The sequence below is a fragment of the Littorina saxatilis genome, unplaced genomic scaffold (assembly GCF_037325665.1).
Source record: "Littorina saxatilis isolate snail1 unplaced genomic scaffold, US_GU_Lsax_2.0 scaffold_755, whole genome shotgun sequence".
NCBI classification, from domain to species: Eukaryota; Metazoa; Mollusca; class Gastropoda; order Littorinimorpha; family Littorinidae; genus Littorina; species Littorina saxatilis.
The window spans coordinates 54,719-66,537 of NW_027126735.1; the positions used below are offsets into that span (position 1 = coordinate 54,719).

At 42.8% G+C, this 11,819-nt stretch overlaps 2 long non-coding RNA genes across 3 annotated transcripts; both read left to right on the top strand.

Moving 5' to 3' along the window:
- Positions 1-1,945: 1,945 nt before the first annotated feature.
- LOC138955238 (uncharacterized) lies at positions 1,946-11,819 on the top strand. Of its 2 annotated transcripts, XR_011452155.1 has the most exons (4): positions 1,946-3,004; positions 9,947-10,060; positions 10,904-11,009; positions 11,760-11,819. It is a non-coding gene; the product is annotated as an uncharacterized lncRNA (long non-coding RNA). The 2 variants fall into 2 exon arrangements; XR_011452154.1 differs by lacking the exon at positions 1,946-3,004 and having other exon boundaries at positions 9,315-10,060.
- Positions 4,437-8,882, top strand: LOC138955237 (uncharacterized). The gene is made up of 4 exons (XR_011452153.1): positions 4,437-4,513; positions 5,037-5,164; positions 5,884-5,967; positions 7,827-8,882. It is a non-coding gene; the product is annotated as an uncharacterized lncRNA (long non-coding RNA).

Sequence of the window (11,819 nt, forward strand, 5' to 3'; positions counted from 1 at the left end):
AATAATGATGTGGTTTTTCTGTACTTAAAAATGACATCAAGGTTTTCGTAGTAATCAACTCTCTGTCTCTGTCTCTGTCTCTGTCACTCTCTCTCTCTCTCTCTCTCTCTCTCTCTCTCTCTCTCTCTCTCTCTCTCTCTCTCTCTTCCACGTCCTCCCGCACCCCCCCCCCCCCCCCCTCCATTCCCATCCTGTTTCACCGGCCATGCGACTGATCTGTCCATCAAACACATTTCACATCACGTGACAAGGTCATGACCTGATCTGCATACAAAGTCGCCTGTGGTCACGCCGACAAGAGGTCATGTCCAAGCGACCCTCATCTCCCTTGTCGCTGAGACCACATAATTAATGTAAACACGGTGCACCGAGTCTGCAGCGTCTCGGCGAAACTGTCAAAACCTCTCGAAACCTGTCACGGCAAACACTCCAGCAACAAAACCTGATGAGACCCCGTGGAGAAATCACCTCCGCTGGAGACGGCACGAAGAACCGACCTCATTTTTAGTGACCCGAATCTCAAACCTGCCTTTGAGCGATTATTATAACTCATCACGTTGGTCGTACATGTGAAACTGAAGACACCTCAACACCCAGAAAGGGTCAATCTCTGAAGAAAGACAAAGAAACGTTTGGTGGAGAGAAGGGGGGGGGGGGGGGGCTAATTCTGAACGCCGGATTCAGTTCCAGTGCCTCTCCAGCCCGCCTTGCAAAATCCGAGAGGCCTCATTGTCTTGATGCAAATTGTGTTATTATTCGCGACGTGGTGTCCAGGATCTGCAATAATAATCCAAGTCTTGCCTCTCCTTCTGGCACCAGTGCAAGAAGAAAAGGGGTGTGCGTTGGATGTTGCTGGCTTTCAAAACAAACGGAAGACACTAAATAGCAGTAACAACAGAACTCGTCAGCAGAGAGAGAGAGAGACTGAGAGAGAGAGAGAGAGAGAGAGAGAGAGAGAGAGAGAGAGAGAGAGAGCGAGCGAGAGAGAGAGAGAGAGAGCGAGTGAGACAGAGGAGGTATTACACACCGGTACGACCGAACATAAGGTATCAATAAACTCCTCTTGTGCAGCGGGTTGAAAGTATACCCTGATCCCTCGGAGATATACCTCCACTCCGGTCTGAACGACCTCACGTGACATGTTATATGGTAGAAGAGCATGCTGTCGCTTATTCTCCTTCTGAAGATGAGGTATACCCTCAGTTCGGTTAGACTGAAACGATGCTCAAGCAGTGGAATTTGTGTGTGGTTTGTTTCAGAGCAAAATGTTATTTTATCCAAACAAGAAGATATTCTCGCGCACCGCCTTGTTCAGGATATCCACAAGTTGACAATGATGTGTGCGAAATAAATAAACAATGAAACGAACCAGAACGGACGGACGGACGGGCAGACTGACGGACGGACTGACGGACGGACCGACGGGCAGATTGAGGGACGGACCGATCGATGGACGGACGGAGGGACGGGGGGAGGGGGGGGGGGGGGGGGGGGCGGCGGGAGGGGGGGGGGGTGGCGTTACGGGTAACCCCTCCTGATCCGGTCCTGCAGGGTATTCCTTCAACCCTCTGCACAAGAGGAATCTATTCGGATACAGACTGAAGGACGGACGGACTGACGGACGGACTGATGGACTGACAGACAGACTGTCGGACGGACCGTATGGACGGACATACGGACGGACTAAAAGGACGAAGGAACGAATAAACGAAGGAAATAACGAAGGTCGGAACGAAAGAGCGAACGAACCAACCCACGAATGAACGAACGAACGAACGAACGAACGAGCAAACAAACAAACAAACAAACAAACAAATAAACAAGCAAACAATAAACAATAATTGTGTGCAATCTGGCCCATTTTCAGGGCATTTGTCAAACGTTTGGAGGAGGTCCACAGTTAGGCCTGGGTGGGGGGGGGGGTTGTCCCACCAACAGGAATTCCCCCCCCCCCCCCTCTCCCCTGTATTGGGCCCTGCACAAGAGGAATTTATTGATACGGACTGAACTTGAAGAACGGATTGACTGACGGACCGACGGACGGACGGACTGACGGACGTACTGAAGGACTGTCGGACGAACTGTCGAACGAACGAACGAACGAACGAACGAACAAACGAACGAACGAACGAACTGACGAACGAACAAACTGACGAACGAACAAACAAACGAACAAATTAGCAAATGAATACATACATTCGCAGAAAGAAAAAGGCAAAAGGTACATTTGTGGAGTCAGTAAGGGGGGTGGGTGGGCTTCCGGAACCCAGGAACCTTGGGAATCCCCCCTGGCCTAGAACACACACACACTGATCGACACTGACACACACACTGACACACACAACTTGACGAACGCACACACACACACACAATACACACACACACATCCACACCGGCACACACACACACACGCACGCACACACACACTGTGACACACACACGTAAACACACACACCGGCAATGACACTGACACACACACACGTACCGTACACACTGACGGGCACACTGCCGGGCACACACACACACACACACACACACACACACACACACACACACACACACACACAAACACAAACACATACTGACATACTCGCAACTGACATAGCAGAGGGGGGTGGTAAGTCATTTGAACGTTTAATTTCTTTTGTCACAAATTTAACTACCCATTCGTTCCTTGTGTTTTTATTTTGAGATAGTTTTGTATTTTTAGTCACTGCAGCGAAGGGACATCACTCCCGCCACCTTATCTGTATCTTCTTCTGCTTGTTGCCGCAACACGTGTAGACCAGTCCAAATCGTCCAAATGTAGTGGTCATCTGCAGAGACGCCGCCGTGCCGTACAGCTTATCCTGGATGGGAGTCGGGATTCGCTTTTTTTGCACTGCCATTGATGCCAAGAACGGAGCAGCCAGGGTCATTTCAATTTTCATCCAGGAATGGCACAAGCGAGCCAAACCGGCCGATGGTCTTTCGACTCCAGAGTCCATGGAGACAGCTGGTGAAGGTAATACTATTTTTATTCCTACATTCGTGTTGACGACAGAGTGCAACGTTTCTAAAATATGATCGGTGCTAACAGAGCAGCAGGAATATACGTGCCCTTGATGACTTGGTCACTTTCGGTTTCACGGTACCAGTAAAGTCGATCGAACCCTCCCCCCCCCCCCCCCTTCCTGTTAGGACCTAAACAAATCTGAAAAAATCAGGTCTTGAAAGGAAGAAGTCTTGAGATGAGAGTAAATATAGAGAGGTTGTGGACAGACAAATCTGAGAAAACAGGGTCTTAAAAGGGAGGGAGTCTTTAATCAGGGGATATTAAAAGTGTTGTTCCACTGTACTACCAAAAAGAGGGGATACTGTTTGATGTTACTGTAAAGACTTACAGTAACACTGTTCTCTCCGATTGCCAGTGTTTGTACTTTGAAACAGATTGTATGACCGGCACGGTTGGCCTTGTGGTAAGGCGCCCGCCCCGTGATCGGGAGGTCGTGGGTTCGAACCCCGGCCGGGTCATACCTAAGACTTTAAAATTGGCAATCTAGTGGCTGCTCCGCCTGGCGTCTGGCATTATGGGGTTAGTGCTAGGACTGGTTGGTCCGGTGTCAGAATAATGTGACTGGGTGAGACACGAAGCCTGTGCTGCGACTTCTGTCTTGTGTGTGGCGCACGTTAAATGTCAAAGCAGCACCGCCCTGATTGGCCCTTCGTGGTCGACTGGGCGTTAAGCAAACAAACAAACAGATTGTATCCTGAAATTTAGCACTCCATGTGTTAACATTTCCACTTCCAGGTCTGTAGTGTGCAAACGTGTTGTCACTGTTACAGCTGAAATGAACTAACAAGAATACTAGTCTGATGCACTCTAAATTTTATAACACTTTGAGAACACTGAAAGTGTTTAGGGTGAACACTTAAAGTGTTAGGGTGAACACATTTTTACACTTTTGGAACACAGAAAGTGTTCTCAATGTGTTATCCTGAAGCATCTTCTGCTACCTGAACACTTTTGGAACACATGGTAAACACTTTTTTGCACAGTGGAACACCAGGTGAACACACGTGTTCAACAAGTGTTCCACAAGTGTTCCACTTCGTCTTTTAGTCATGCTCCGAATAAAATAATACATTAAAAATATTTGGACCATGAGCAGATTCGAACCCGAGACCTTCGCCTTGCCATGTCAGCGCTCTACCGATTGAGCTACGGAGACTCGTCGGGATCTAGCGTCGCTTAGAGTATATAATTTTTATACCCCCTAGACCGCTGCGGGACGTTTTTTTGTTTTTGTTTTTAATCGTGTTGTGCTTATATTTTTTCATCAAACATTTATTTCATCTGAGACATCTAATAAGCGGTAAGTATTAGCATTTTTATTTTTACAATTCAATAATGTTACTAATTGTCCCATCATGCTTCAGCTGGACCAAAAAAGAACGTTGACACTTTTAGATCTGTGGACCATGTCTGCGTTGTCGCTGCGTTGATTTGGCTCAGGATTTCCGATTGTTATCTGTAAGTTGCTTGCTGAGATTTTGTATTAATTCATCTAAGCTTAGTCACTCGTATTTTTGTTGTAACATGTTCCTGTTACTTGTATCTGTGGACGTTTGAAGACAATTTCTCTAATTTTGCTGTCGCAACGGTTTCAGCTGATCAGTGGACCTTTTACATTAGTTCTGCGTTGGTAAATAAACTCTATTTCAATTTGATGTTGATTTTTTATTCTGGTTGATGTGCTTGGTTTTGTGTTATTGTTATACTTGTATGTCCAGGGGTTCCTTATAATTATAATGGTGGTCCAGTGAACGATACCTTCCGCCTGTGGTCAGAGCAATACATTTGCAGATTTTCGGATTCTTCTTCTTCCTTGATGTACGATCTGCACGCTAGATAAAGTGAAGCGGTAGGCTAAAATCAGCATACATTAATGAACAACATTCATCATAATAGTGGCCAGGTTGATTGTGTGCGCAATTTAGAATAATTCTATGCATGCTTGGTTGTATTTGATTTCACAGATCTATCACACTTTCAGGGAACTGGGAAGCCGTTTGAGCTGATGTGCCCATGTGGCGAATCGATGTGGGCGTAACCTGCGGACATTTCTTCTTGCACTGAGGATGAACAGGAGGCACTGACGGCAACCCAGACGTGTTTACCAAGGTACGCATGTCCTGCATTTGCATATAGTGTGTAGTTTTGCAGAGAAATATTGACTTTCAAATTGATCTGATAAGTTTTGTTTGTTTGTTTGCTTAACGCACAGCCGACTACGAAGGGCCATATCAGGGCGGTGCTGCTTTGACATTTAACGTGCGCCACACACAAGACAGAAGTCGCAGCACAGGCTTCATGTCTCACCTAGTCACATTATTCTGACACCGGACCAACCAGTCCTAGCACTAACCCCATAATGCCAGACGCCAGGCGGAGCAGCCACTAGATTGCCAATTTTAAAGTTTTAGGTATGACCCGGCCGGGGTTCGAAGCCACGACCTCCCGATCACCGGGCGGACGCCTAACCACTAGGCCAATTGTGCCGGCGGTTGCGGAATCATTGATTATTCTATTTGCTGAAATACTCTGTTTCAAAATTAATATCTCCGTGCAAAACACACCAGACAGTCGCCAAACTCATATGTGGACACACACACACACACACACACACACACACACACACACACACACACACACACACACACACACACACACACACACACAGCCAGCCCCCTCTCCTTCCACATTTGACAGAAATCTAAATGTTGATACACAGTTTCACAATAAACAAAAGTATGAGAATCAGAACACTTGTCAGTGTTGCTACGATGTGGAACTTCAGTAAAATAGTGTTTGATTTCTTAACATGCATCTTGTGTGTGCAGGAACCATACTGCTTGGCTGAGGCAGTTCACTTTCTGGAGATGGAGCTAACAGTAATGCGACGAAACCTTGTGGATGCACTTCATGTAAGTTTAAGCTTTCTGTGGGATACAGCGCAGTTACATTTTGAGAATGCTGCCTTATTTTGCAGTCTTCTCCTTAAAAGGTGGAAAAAAATATACATATTTTTAAGTTCAGTGAGTGCTGAGGCCTGCAATGATAAAATGTTTTCCTGAACTAAGTCTACTCAGAATTTCCATTCGTTATGGTAAAGTAGTGCCGTAAACACTGAGGCCAGCTTTAGTCAAAGCATGGCCAACAGACAACACGCTGCTGATCCGCTTGGATCTGCCATTGCCGCTAACTGTGTATGCAGGGTGCATTCAATATGACACCCTTTTCTTTTGAAAATATTCTCATCGGAGTTTATGATTGGTTTTGACAGTGATCGCTGGCCTCCAATGGTCGCTGACAAGGTGTTTTCCTTCGGTTCACGTAGGTTTAGCTTGAGATCACGTGAGTTAAAAGCGATCCGTTTGTAAGTTTTGGTTAGTTTGATCTTAATAATGAAATATTTTAGAAACTTATGATAGAAATTAGAATGCATTTTATATTAAAGAATGCATTCCATATCATAGAACACATTCTATATTTATAGAATGCATTCTATAAAATAGAAAACATTGTATAATATAGAATGCATTCAATCATACTTGTCATTTGCCCAGAAATGTATTCTATTATAGAATGCATTCTATAACGTCCAACAATGCATTCTTATGATAGAATGCATTCCATAAAGCGCCACAAAACTTCTACAGGCCAGCTCGGTATGGTCCCTGCTTCGAAAGCAGATCTACAAACACTCTCACACACAGCTCTCTCTCTCTCTCTCTCTCTCTGTCTCTCACTCTCTGTCTCTCTCTCTGTCTCTCTGTCTGTCTCTCTGTCTCTCTGTCTCTCTCTCTCTCTCTCTCTCTCTCTCTCTCTCTGTGCGTGTGTGTGGCTGTGTGTGTGTGTGTGTGTGTGTGTGTAGTTCTGCTTTTCTTTGCGGGGCTGGCCTGTTGTAGTTTCGGGACATTATGCATATAAATTATAATGCATTTCAGGACGTTAAAGAACGCATTCTATCATAAAAAGCATTTTGGTATTTTGTGTAAATAGAATGCATTTTTATCATAGAAGGTAGTTCGGGACGTTATGGAATGCATTCTATAATATAGAATACATTACATAATAAATGATTTCCTTATATTTATAATTCATTATTTAGATCAAACCAACAAAACTTAGGTAGTTTCTTTACAAACGGATTACTAGAGGGTGCATTCAATATGACACCCTTTTCTTTGAACTAAAACTCATCGGAGTTCACGATTAATTGCGACAGTGATCTTTGGCTTCCAGTGATTGTTGACAAGGTGTTTTCCCTGGGTTCACATAGGTTAAGAACGAGTTAAGGAAAACGGGCGTGCTCAAGGCCTCGCCACATTAGCAGTACGGTTTACTGCTTACCTTATATAAACAATTTGTAGAGTGCCATTTTGAATTTTCCAGAGTGGCCACGCGCTAATGAAATCCTTGCGAAAGACCTATTTTAATTCTACTTTTTGTTCTTAGGGACAGACTCCTGCTTCAAGAGGGATTACTTTTTACATTCAGTCGTGTGTGCATGTGCGTGCATGCGAGTGTCATTGTGTGTTGGGAAGGTGAGAGCGAATTGGACGTGACGTATTTGTTCTCTGTTATGTGACCTATGCCCGTTCTGGAATAAAAAAAGTTTACCTGTAACTGCGATTGTTGGAGATCTGCTGACAGCAAGAAGAAGTCCACTATTAGTTAAGATTTACACTTCAGTGTTACCAATTAAGTACAAACGTTTAACACAAACCTGTTAAGAGTTGGAAATGCATCATGTTCTAAAACTCACTTTTATTTCGAACAGGATGTTCCGGACAGCGAGTTGAAAACTAAACCAAAGACCAAGGGCCTGGAATCCTCCCAACTCTGACGGGTGTTTTTGTTATCGGACTTTCGTGTGTGAACTTTCAAGATGGGGTTTACCAGAGCTCCGTTCATATTATTTAATAGCAACATATACCGAGCAACAAAAGAAACGCGACAAAATTCTGCAATGTTTGATTGACAAAATCTCGAAGAATTATGGAGTTAGAATTATCAAACCACAACATTTTGATGAAGGCATGTTTGACACAGCTGTTGCGTGAGTATTTTGATGCTGCGATTGTTTCAACACACGGGACAAAACGAAGTTTTGGAGGTCTCGCTCAGTCAGCCTTCATCGCGTTCTCTGGCCACTGATCGGACACTGGTTGCTTCCAGTGATGTTCCTGGTATTGTCAGCGGCTGAATTGAATCGATGTCGAAGACGTTGTGGAAGGAAATTGCGATCTTGTCTTATTGGGGTAATGCGAAAAAATCTACCGCGTTGCATAACTGCAGTGCTTCCAATGTCACCAGAACATTGCAGAAGGTGATAAACTGTTGACACATGCACGTTTAAAGCACATGCCAGCGCTTCTGGATCACCCCCAGCTTTAAATCGACCTGGCATTTTGGTGGTGTTAATCTTGGCATCCTGGCTGTTTCAAAAGTGAGACTGGCAGCAAGCGTGCAATGGTCTCTTTTGGTTGCTAATGCATTAGTGAACACATCTCCCACATCAGATTTCTCCTGCTCTACTTGCACGTGCTGCGAGCGCGCATTATGTGTTTTACGATAAACCTGCTTGTCCCGTGTGTTAAAACAGTCACAGCATCAAAATAATCACACAAAAGCAAGGTCAAACATGCCTTCATTAAACTTTTGTAGTTTAATAATTCTAACTCTATAATTGATGAAGATTTTGTCAATCAAACAATGACGAATTTTGTTGCTCGGTATATTATGTGTTCAACAATTCCTACCCCAGACCCGTTTGTTCTGCGACTGCTGCAGACATTTCTTTTTGTCAATTAAAAATGCTTCTTTGCTCACAAAATTTGATTTTAATGTCTTTCTGAATTGTATGACAGTGCAGGATGAAAGTGTTCCAAAAGTGTTCCAAAAGTGTTCCAAAAGTGTTCTAAAAGTGTTCCAAAAGTGTTCTAAAAGTGTTCTAAAAGTGTTCTAAAAGTGTTCCAAAAGTGTTCTAAAAGTGTTCCAAAAGTGTTCCAAAAGTGTTCTAAAAGTGTTGACCTGAACACTTTTATGTGTTCAGAAGTGGTTACAGCAGGGTGAACACTTAAAAGTGTTCAGATGTGAACACTTTTGGAACACTTTTGGAACACTTTTGGAACACTTTTTTGTGTATAGAACACTTTTTGTGTTCCAAAAGTGTTCCAAAAGTGTTCTACTAAAAGGGTGTTCAGAAGTGGTTACAGAAAGGGTGTTCAGGAGTGGAACACTTTTGTTTAGAGTGTGTACATAAAATATGGGAGAGGTTTGGGGTCGGGGGTGGATGGCAAGCATAACATTGATAAATGACTATAGTTTTGCAGTGGTTTGCTCTCTTGTACTATGAGTGTTAACAGCAATTGTTTATAATTTGTTACTCAACTTACTGTAAGGACTATTACTATTAGCTTTTCTCAGCAACTGCAAACAATTGTGACTTAATTGCAAGAGCGCTTCATTAAACATTGGGACACTTCTTTTGTTTTTTTTAATGGCTATAGTGTAGAAACTAGAAATGCTGAGATACATTAATGTAGTCATGAACAACAGCAACAACAAAAACAAGAACATGTTTTGAATTCTGATAGCTAATGAAACTGACAGCTTGATTAGAATTATGTAGTTTTTGCAATTGCTGACTGAGTTGCATCCTTTGGTTTTACCTTGCATTGATTATCACCTTTGCTGACAATTGACTCATTGAGTGCAGTATTGAGTAACGTATAGTTATTTTATTTCAAGTTAACTTCTGGCTCTGCATGGTGTTAATCCTACTCAAACTTAGTCAAAGTAAGGTATCATTATTTATGAATAATGTGAAGTTGAAGATACAAATTAATGAGAAAGTTTGTGTATTTTTCTGTACAATCTTGCTATTTACTGTTTCAGTGCTGAACCATTTGCTTGAATGCTTGATCAGATGATGACAGAGTGACACCTGGTGGTACCCAATAAAACTGCCTTTGCTGCTATAACTACAAGAAATTTCTACAATTCAGAACAGTAAGTGCATGAGGTTCCATTTTAAGCTGTCAAGAGTAAATCTCAGGAATAGATTAGAAGATTTAGTTATGTCACACATGTCTTGCTTTCTTGACTTTTCTCACACTCTCTTGTCAGACTCAGAGAGTGCATGATTGTACATTTTTTTTACAGTAATTTTTTATGTTCCTAATTGGAAAACAAATGTGTCATAATCTTAGTGTTTAGGATAACTATATGGCAGAGAGAATCATGGAAATGATTGGGCGATGGGGGTGTGTCGCTGGTGTGCAAGAGGGTGGGTGGGTGTGGAGAGAGTAGTGATGGTAGTCAACTACTAACTAAAAGATTACTGATTGCATACATTTAGTGTTTATTGATTTGGAGGGTGGGGGAGGAAGGCAAGCAGTATTATTACATGTGTATGGGTATACTAGTTGTGCATGTTCCAAATGGGGGTGGAGGTTGGCATGGCAAGCAATAGCTCAGTCGGAAGTGTGGCCTTGAAACCGGTTGTGGGGATTTATTTCTCAGAATTGACGTTGTGCAGACTCTGCTTGGTTTCTGAATAGCTTATTAAGCCTGTGACTGTGTGCATACATAAAGATCTCAAGTTCACAGTTTCAGGGCTTGGAATTAATGGAAACATCAACACACATGTAGGAAAAACTCAAAAAAAGGAGGGGGGGGGGGAGTTTGGTCCCACGGTAGTGTTTGAATGAAAGCAATCTTACTTTTAAGAGGGTAATCTTGCAGGACTATGATTCTTACATTGGTAGTTGACTAGTGTAGTTGTGGTTTTGTACTAGTGAGGAATGTCATCTATGTCATGTGATTTCTTGCTTCTTCTTTTTGTGTGTGCAGCTAAAGATGTTGGACCTTGCCTACAGCCTAGTTTTGCATAGATCTCCAACACCGTGGCTTTACTCTGAGACACCTCAGAAAACACAGCCTTTTCTGCTGCTGAAAGGTAAACATTAGGTTAAATTTGTGTTTGTTTTGATTTGTATGTTTTCCTTTTGTAGTCTATGGCAGGAGATTTGTGCAGGTGTACAAATGGTAGAGGTGTCAGAGGAAATGTCCACTTGTTACTTGTCTCTATATCAGTATATATGTATCACAAATACGCATCAAATGTACTGATAGAGACCACATGGACAATTTCAAGCACTTTTCTGCCAGGGGTAGGGTCAGCTATGTAAGAATCATGTCTTACTCTGTTCATGCAAAAATAAGGTTCTGCATTTGAATGAGTTTGAATCAGGCACCTGTGTTTTTGCTCTTGTTTGTGCCCTCTTGTGAACTGTTAACTTATGAACAACCACCCCAGCAAGCAACTCTTTACTGTTCTGAGCACAACAGAAGAGCGCATGGTCTGGGCATATGGATGGTAAACACATCTCATGCACAAGTACAGGCCTGAAAGTGGCGAGTATTTTCAATTACTCGCCATGGCGAGTAAAAATCATGTAAATGGTGAGTAGAAATGTTAATCTACTCGCCACATGCGAGTAAAGTTGATAAAACAAATGGTTGTTTTGACGAGTAAAGTTTCAGTAAATTATGAGAAGTACATGTACTAGCAGTGCTTCATTTTGTGGACTTTCAGTGCTGAAGTATGATTGTGTGGATTGATCATTTTGTATTCTGTTATTCAGATTGCCACTTGCTTTCTTTTACATATATTTACAAGTTGGTGGCTGATTTGTGTGTGTTGCAGAACACAGGTCCATGAATAAAAGAACCCAGCTGGTATTCTTCATTCATGGAAAATGAAAGA